Source organism: Dama dama, chromosome 24 (genome assembly GCF_033118175.1).
Source record: "Dama dama isolate Ldn47 chromosome 24, ASM3311817v1, whole genome shotgun sequence".
Lineage (NCBI taxonomy): Eukaryota > Metazoa > Chordata > Mammalia > Artiodactyla > Cervidae > Dama > Dama dama.
The window spans coordinates 60697834-60706431 of record NC_083704.1 but is presented as its reverse complement, the minus strand read 5'-3'; the positions used below and the strand labels follow the sequence as shown (position 1 = coordinate 60706431).

Sequence of the window (8598 nt, the reverse complement as noted above, 5' to 3'; positions counted from 1 at the left end):
AATGAGCACAGAAGCGTTATGGCTGAGACTACTTTTCCACTTTATAAATCCTCTGTACCATGTTCTGTCCATTCTTCTAGGGATGGACATTTAGGTTGTTTCCTTTTTTAATTACAAACCATCATGCTTCGATTTGGGAAAGAAAAAAAAAATCTTCATATGTGTCCCATCTCTGCCCAGTTTTTTTCTAGGAAATTTACCCAGACGTCGAAATCTGTTTCATTAATCACAGGGAGGAGTAAGCTCTTGTGGGATCAACTTCCTCCTTGGGCAAGTCATTTCAGTGTGAACTTGGGCAAGTCATTTCACCTCTCTGTTTTCTTACCTGTAAAACCATTGTATGATAACCCCTAATTCACTGAGGGCTGTCAGAGAATCATATGAGACGGCCTCTCAAAAGCAGCTGGAATCAGGCAAGTGGTTGGAGTCCAGCAGCGCCTACCATCTACGCTGCAGGTTTTTCTAGCAGCTAAAGTAGGATATAAAGGTAACACGGGCACTTTGCCCTGGGGGCCCTGGGCCCAGCAAAGCGCAGCCTGGGGGCTCTCCCGGCCAGCACCCCTTAAACCCGCTGCCAGCTCTATCTCCCTGCCTAGCCTGGTGTCACCTCCGTAAATAACTGAGCAAATGTGTCCTTCAGCGTCTCAATGGCCTCAGCTGTAAAATGGGATGGCAGCAACTCTTCCCAAGGGCTGCCGTGAGGCTAAAATTGCTGGAGAATGTCTGCAGGGATCTTGTTAAAATGGAACGCCCATTCCGGCACATCCTGAACCCTTTCTCCTTCACGGCAGAGAAATGATCTGAGGTTCCGACCCGCCGGCCGGGGGAACTTTCCGCTGGACTGCAGTCCCTCGATTGATTTTCCTTTCCAGCCCGGGGGCGTTTTCTGTTGCTGATGCTGCGGGTAAACGCGTAGAACCTTTTGCTGGGTCGCTGCAGTGTTGGTTTTCCTCGCAGAAAACTGGAGGCTGGGTAGTTGAAATTTGCTAAAATACTGCCATCTAGTGGCCTGCGCTGAAATACTGCAGGGCTTTCAACCCGTCTGAGAAAAACAATGGGGCGGCAGCTGGGGCCGCCCTGCCCGACTCAGAAACGCCGGTGGCTCCCCATTGTCTGCGGGGTAAAGTCCAAACGCCCAGCCTGGAATTCAAGCGCCTGCGAGATCGGGTCCCGCCCTGCCTATCAGACCTTATCGGCAGCTTCGACCTCCTGCCCCGCCAGGCCCAGCTCCTTTCCTGCTCCAGAGAGTCCAGGCCCACACCTCCTGGCACGTGGGCCCGCCCTGTGCCCCCGACTGCCTGCTGTCTCCCTCCTCCTCCGCGCTCACCCTTCTCCAGGATCAGCTCAAAGGCCACCTCTTCCTGGAAGCCTCCCGGATTCTTCAGCCCATCTGAGTCTTCCCTGACCTCCCCCCCAACACTCCCTGTGGGTCAGTTCTGTATTTTCATGTCCCAGGTGGCCCAGTGGTACAGAACCCGCCTGCCAGTGCAGGAGTCATAAGAGACATGAGTTCGATCCCTCTGTTGGGAAGATGTCATAAACAGGTGCGCTTTTTGCCATCTCTTCGGTGCCACACTTTTCATATTTTTGTGCTTTGTGTTCGTGATTTTCAAATGGACCCCCAAGCAGAGTGCTGAGGTGCGTTCAGTGTTCCTAAGCCAAGAAGGCCATGCTGTGTCTTATGAGAAGATACACATGTTAGATGCGCTTGGTTCACTTGTGAGTTATACACATGTGGGCCATGAGTTCAATGCTGATGAATCTACTGGAGACATTAAGTAAAGTGTTTTTAAGCAGAAGCACACATAAAACAAGGTTGCATATCAATTGATTGATGAAACTGTTGTGAGAGGAGGCTGGTGGGAACCTACCTATATTTCCCCTAGAAGCAGTGATTCAGTATTCTCTTATTCTGTGTTCATGTGACTTTACAGAACTACTGTGAATAACAAGCAACTGTATAGATATGGATGCAATAAAATTTAAATTCTTACCTGTTAGAGTCACATATCAAAATATAAAGTGCGAGATTATATGATGCTTTAAAACACCCTAGCAGTGGGAGAGAAGCATGTTTATGGACAGTATAAACGAATCAAGATACCAAAGGTTGAAGATGCTGGAAGTGATGAGGTATTAGGCTATTCTCTCTCCTTTTGTGTATGTTTGAAAAGGACCATAACTAAAAGTCTAAAACACTTGTTGGGAGTTCCCTGGTGGCCTAGTGGTTAGGATTCTGGTCTTTCACTGCCATGGCCCGGGTTCAGTCCCTGCTCAGGGAACTGAGATCCTGTGTGGTGTGTGGGGGCGGGGGAGAAGGGACAAACAGACACACCAGCAAGGAGGAAATCTTGACGGAAGAATATCTCATTCATTAGCTTTGACTCGGGACCCTCTGTGGGGACAGGACTCCAGATCATGGCCCCTGAGAGCCCATCGTGGGCACATCCCAAGCCCTTGAGCACAGAGCACCCACTGAGGCTGCCCAGACCTGGCTCTTGTCTCAGCTTCCCCTCAGACTTGCTCTGTCACCTCTGGCAACTCGGAACCTTTTTCCTTACCAGGTAAATAAGGAAGTTGAACTGGACAACCTCTGCGTTCTCTTTCATTTTAAAAACCCTCTCCTTCCAACTCCAGTATTTCCTCCATCGCCTTGTTCTGGTGCAATATTACAGCCCCCCTCCAGCTGTCGCTTCCCACCCCAGTCCATCCCGACACCACCATTCTGCAAATCTTGCTGAAGTTCTCCCTTTTTTGCAACGTTCTAACCAGGAACCTACTCTGATTTCTATTTCTCTAAAGTCTGAACTCCTCAGCTGAGCAGTGAAGGCTCCTGCAGGCAGGGTACCCACCAAGTGCCATGTCTGGGGCCCTTTCTGCCAGGAGTTCACAGTCCACTTAAGGAGGGCCAGCAATTAGGGACATCACAGGGGTCACCAGGTCTTCCCTGGTGGCTCAGTCGGTAAAGAATCCGCCTGGGAGACCCGGGTTCAATCCTTTTGTCAGGAAGGTCCCCTGGAAAAGGAAATGGCAACCCACTCCAATATTCTTGCCTGGAGAAGTCCATGAATGGAGGAGCTGGTGGGCCACAATCCACGCATGGAGTCACAAAGAGTCAGACACAACTGAGTGACTCACGCTTTCACTACTTTTTTTCAGGGGGCACCAGACTATCCCAGAACACAGAGGAATGTCACCCAAGGCAGCCTGGGGAAGCAAGAGGAAGTGTTCTGAAGAAGAGCGGTCTGAGCTGAGACCTACAGAGCGACCAGGAGTCACTGCTGCAGACCCGGGAGAAGGATGTTCCAGGTGGAGGCCACAGTGTTCACAAAGGCCTGGAGACAAGAGAAGGTTGGGGAAGGTCCAGATTTCAGAGCCCGTCACACTTAGCCTCATTAATCTCTCTGGCATTATATGCCACCCTTTCTTGCCACCTGCCTTCCCCACTGCCCAGCATGTATGGTATGTGTGCTGGGGACCCTGGGATTTATTTCAGGAAGGTATATATTGCACTCCCTACCAGGCCTTCTTTAAAATAACCAGATAGGAGAAGCTTTTATAATTCCCAAGGCACCTTTGTTTCGCTCATCCCTCATGATCCTGATGACCCATTTTTCAATAGAGGAAACTGTGGTTCAGAAAGATTCAGTTCAGTTGCTCAGTCATGTCCGATTCTTTGCGACCCCATGGACTGCAGCATGCCAGGCCTCCCTGTCCTTCACCAGCTCTTGGAGTTTACTCAGACTCATGTCCATCAAGTCAGTGATGCCATCCAACCATCTCATCCTCTGTCGTCCCCTTCTCCTCCTGCCTTCAATCTTTGCCAGCGTTGGGGTCTTTTCAAATGAGTCAGCTCTTCCCATCACGTAGCCAAAGTATTGAGCTTCAGCTTCAGCATCAGTCCTTCCAATGAACACTCAGGACTGATCTCCTTTAGGATGGACTGGTTGGATCTCCTTGCAGTCCAAGGGACTCTTGAGACTTCTCGAACACCACAGTTCAAAAGCATCAATTCTTTGGCGCTCAGCTTTTTTTATAGTCCAACTCTCACATCCATACATGACTACTGGAAAAACCATAGCCTTGACTAGACAGACCTTTGTTGGCAAAGTAATGTCTCTACTTTTTAATATGCTGTCTAGGTTAGTCATAACTTTTCTTCCAAGGAGTAAACATCTTTTCATTTCATGGCTGCAGTCACCATCTGCAGTGATTTTGGAGCCCCTCTAAAATAGTCTGTCACTGTTTCCACTGTTTCCCCATCTATTTGCCATGAAGTGATGGGACTAGATGCCATGATCTTAGTTTTCTGAATGTTCAGTTTTAAGCCAACTTTTTCACTCTCCTCTTTCACTTTCATCAAGAGGCTCTTGTCACTCACTAAAGATCACTCACTAAAGAAGGTGAGGGGGGAGGTGGGGATGCTAACGCAGGTCTGACTCCAGGCCTGTTGTCCTGGATTCTAAATGGGACGGCCAGTGCCCACCGTGGCTTCTGGTCGGTGCCATCTGCGAGGGGGCAATCCCTTACGGGTCCCCTGCATGCTTCACTTACACAGAAGCGTTGAGAAGGCTGCGGTCTGCGGGCTGAGCTCAGCCGACCCGCTTCCTCAGGGCTTGGGTCATGTCAAGTGCAGTGGCTTCAAGCATCCCCTCTCCCCAGGGGCGAGGACCACAACTCCTTAAGACCTGGCTTCGTATCTAGCGCTACCACTGTCAATCCAATACCTCCCAGCTACGTGACACTGGCTAAGTAACTTAGAGCTCATCTGTGAAACGCATCTTGTGCGACTGCTGTGGGGATTAAACGAGAACAGCACCTGTGCAGAGGGGCTATCGGTACAATCGCGGGAAGCGCAGGAAAGAGGATGCGCCGCCTGCGACTCACACCCTGGGCACACCCCACTGAGACCAGCCTGCAGGCCCCGCGCAAGCGCGCTGCGCAAAGACCCGGCGGGGCCGCCCGCGGACTCCGCGGCTGCGCAGTCGCCCGGCTTTGCGGCCGCGCTGCTTGACGGCAGCGGTGTCCGCCCAGCTACCCCCGGCCGGCGTTGCCGGGGTAACGCCGCGCGCGCGCTGGGGGCGGAGGAAGGTAAGGTACCCTGGCTCCCCGGGTACGGGTGGCGACTCGAGTCGCCGAGCCTGGTGGCCGCTGCCCTATGGGGTTCGTCCGCGGGAAGAGATGTCGCCTTTTCCGAAAGCTCTCCGGGGCGAAAGTAGAAGCGGCCCTGGGACGTTCCTCCGGGCGCACAGCCACGCGGAACTGGGGCGGGACGCAGGGCCCGGCTTCCTAGTTCTGCCGGAATGTTAGCCCCCTTTCCCCTCCTCCGTGTACCTGCAAAGCCTCTCTTTTCTAGGCTTTTTCTGGAAACACTGACGCCACGCGGCAGAGTGCCGCGGGCCGACTAAGGCTAGATGCATCTGATAACAGACTGTGCCCCAGAGGAGCCTTCTTTAGTCGCTAGTAGGGTTGCTGGGCGCCGCTCTAGGAGACCGGTAAAAGGACAGGTTATGACACGGAGTTGGGAGAGTCTGTTGAGCCCTTGACTTTTTTTTTTTTTTTTTTTTCTCATTAGTTGGCAGCTGCAGCTTTTCTCCTGGCTCTCACTTCACACGGTAGGCCCAGTACCAGGCTCGCTCGCACAATCACCCATCAGCCTTCAAAGGTTTAACTTTTGTTTGTGTGTCTTAGTCTCGGGTTCTAACCTGAAAGCTCCCCAGAGGCAGGATTGTTTGTCTTTTCCTTTTCATCCTTGCCTCCCCTAGCCTACAAGGTACGCACTTGGAGCCCCAAGCGTGTTTTTTTGTTTTTGTTTTGTTTTTTAATTGGGAGAATGTGAGTTCTGCTGAGTGGGAGGTTTTAACCAGCTGGTTTGGCCAGGTGGGCCCAGGGGGTTGGAAAATTAAATAATGGTACCTCCCCCCTCCCTTTTTGTCTTCCTTTGTTCTGTTTGGAATAAACATTTACTGAAAGCCTAAAAGGTGTTAGCTTGTGTGCTCAAGGGAAGAACTAGGAACAAGCCCTGCTTCTGATAGAAAACTAAATGTATTGTGTAGTTAACACTACGGGTGCCTGGAGTCAGTATAGCCGGGTTTGGAAAAGCAGAAGGAACAGCTCCTTACAGGTGCGTAGCACCCCCGCCTGCCCCCAGTCCCTTTCCTCCTCTCCACAGTGGGATGGCTGTTGGCATTGAGTTTGAATAGGCCATCCTATCTCTAGTGGTTGGAAAGGTGGACCACATATTGAAATCACCTGGATCCCATCTCTGACCTTCTGATGTAATTGTAGGTTCGGCCTGGGCCTTGGGAGTTTCAAAACTTCCCCAGGTGATTCTAAGAGCAGCCAAGCTTGAGAGCCACTGTTATATATGACCCCAGGTCAATTTTCTTAGTCTTTTAAACTTTTTTTTTTTTTTTTGGCCACGCGTTATGGCTTGTAGGAACTTAGTTCCTCAACCAGGGATTGAACCTTAGCAGTGAAAGCACAGGGTCGTAAAGCCTGCTGCAAAGTCAGAGAATTCTCTCTTAACCTTCATTCCTGTTAATTGCTGGTAATATTCCAATACATGGACATGTTGTTCTTTAGTCACTAAGTCCTGTCTGACGCTTTGGCGACCCCATGGACTGTAGCCTGCCAAGCTCCTCTGTGCATGGGATTTCCCAGGCAAAAATACTAAAGAGGGTTGCCATTTCCTTCTTCAGGGGATCTTCCCAACCGAGGGATCAAACCCTAGTCTCCTGCATTGGCAGGCGGATTCTTTACCAACCAGGGAAGCCTATGTGGATGCAGCATGTTTTTAAAAAAATCTTTGTATTATTTATTTATTTACTTATCTGGCTGCACTGGGTCTTAGTTGTTTAACATGTGAGTGAGTGGCTTCCACACAGTTTTCTACTCCTGATCAATTTGAAGATGAAATTGAGTTCAGGGACCATACTTGAGTTGTTAAAATCACACGGTCATAATGGTACCTCTGCACATATGGAAGACCTACTAAGAGGCACATCCTCTTTGATATCCATGTGGTCACATGCACAGAGGTGACACCAGACCTCCGAATTTTGAGGTCTCATGAAAAGCACGGAGTCTTGTGAGAGGAACCTTCTATGATGCCAACTTGGGTTGAAGTACAGAGTTCTTGCCATCAAGTGTCAGAGCTCATTCTAGGCTTTCTTAAAGAGTGTAACAGCAGTCTGAAAGGGAGAATCCTAAATGAACTAGGCAAATTAAAACAGAACTTTTCTCTCTCACTGGTTTGAGAGAATTTAATTGGAAGTGCTTGAAGTTAGTCATTGAACATTTTCTGTTTTTAAAAATATTTTAATGTAATATATACAAATCAAATACTAACCAGCAGTTAAGTTATAAAAGTGAACTGCTTATAAAAGTCCACGAATTATTCCTGAAAATCCTAACTAGAAACCAGCATCCTGCCTCAAAAAAGTCAACACATTAAGTTTTAGAATAAGTTGCCGTTTCTTCAATTGCATGCTAAATGCACTTGGCGCTTGAATAACATAGGTCAGGGTGCTGACCCTCTGTTATCGTCAAAACTCCGAGTGTAATTTTCGGTCCGCCTGCATATCCCTGATTCCTTTATATCTAAGGTTATGCATCTGTGGACTCAACCAACCATGGATGGTGTATCACTGTAGCATTTACTATTGAAAAAAGTCTGGGTGTACGTGTACCCATGCAGGTAAACCCCATGTGGTTCGGGATCCACTGCAGTTGCTTGGGTTGAGTGACAAATTGGCAAGTGAAAGTCTACTTAAAATGCCCTTGAGAGGGAATCTCTTAATTGCCCATTAACATGTGGTATACATAGTTTTGTTCTGAACACTATATGGCAAGATGTGTGCATATATACACACATATATTGGTATATGAAATGTATGCAGTCACGCTCAGTATTTATATTTATTGAGGGACTCATTTAGAAATTATCTTAGCATTTTGCTGTTTGGAATACTTTACGGCAATCTTAAGAAGCAATCTTCCAACTTGCTGATTCTTTTTATAGTTACTACTGTAACTGGTTATCAATGTCTCTAACTTCCGTGGTTTCTGTTTTTCTTTGTCGTCATTTAATTCCTTCACATCTTCTGGAGGGTGGCTATAGGAATCCTTACACATTGGACAACGCTTTTGATTTCTTTCTTTTCCCTAATATTTGTTTATTTGGCTGTGGTGGGTTTTAGTTGCAACACTTGGGATCTTTTTTTTTTTAGTAGCAGCATACAGGCTCCTAGCCTGTGGAAGAGTCAGTGCATCTCTGGGAGGAGTGGGTCTGCTGGGCGGGGGGCTCGCCCTCTTGTCCTGGCTGTACGTGGTGCTCATTGTCCTGCCAGGAAGGATTTGTTTGTGTGTCTGTCTCCCCATCTGGCCCGTGGGCTCGTTAAAGGAGCGGCATGTCTGTTTCCCCTCGTATCCACAGCATGACCTCAACCACATGAAAAATCAAAAACCATACAGAAAAAAAATTGAAATATTTTAAAAAGGGTAAATTACAACTACACCGGATACTATTTCTCTGCTGTCTCATTAGCAAAAATCAAAAGTCTGAGCACACACGTTGCCGATGAGTCTGTAGCAACA

General features: G+C 48.6%; 1 protein-coding gene across 3 annotated transcripts in view; it reads left to right on the top strand.

Annotated features, from left to right (window-relative positions):
- The first annotated feature begins 4985 nt into the window (after window positions 1–4985).
- Window positions 4986–8598, top strand: part of TSEN2 (tRNA splicing endonuclease subunit 2) — a 42321-nt gene continuing 38708 nt past the window's right edge. Inside the window, exon 1 of one of the 3 annotated variants that reach the window (XM_061128906.1) lies at window positions 4986–5091. The gene's annotated coding sequence lies outside the window, so the exon portion shown is untranslated. Of the gene's footprint in view, window positions 5092–5474; window positions 5616–8598 lie in introns of those variants that run through there. The other 2 variants (XM_061128905.1, XM_061128907.1) reach the window with 2 other exon arrangements.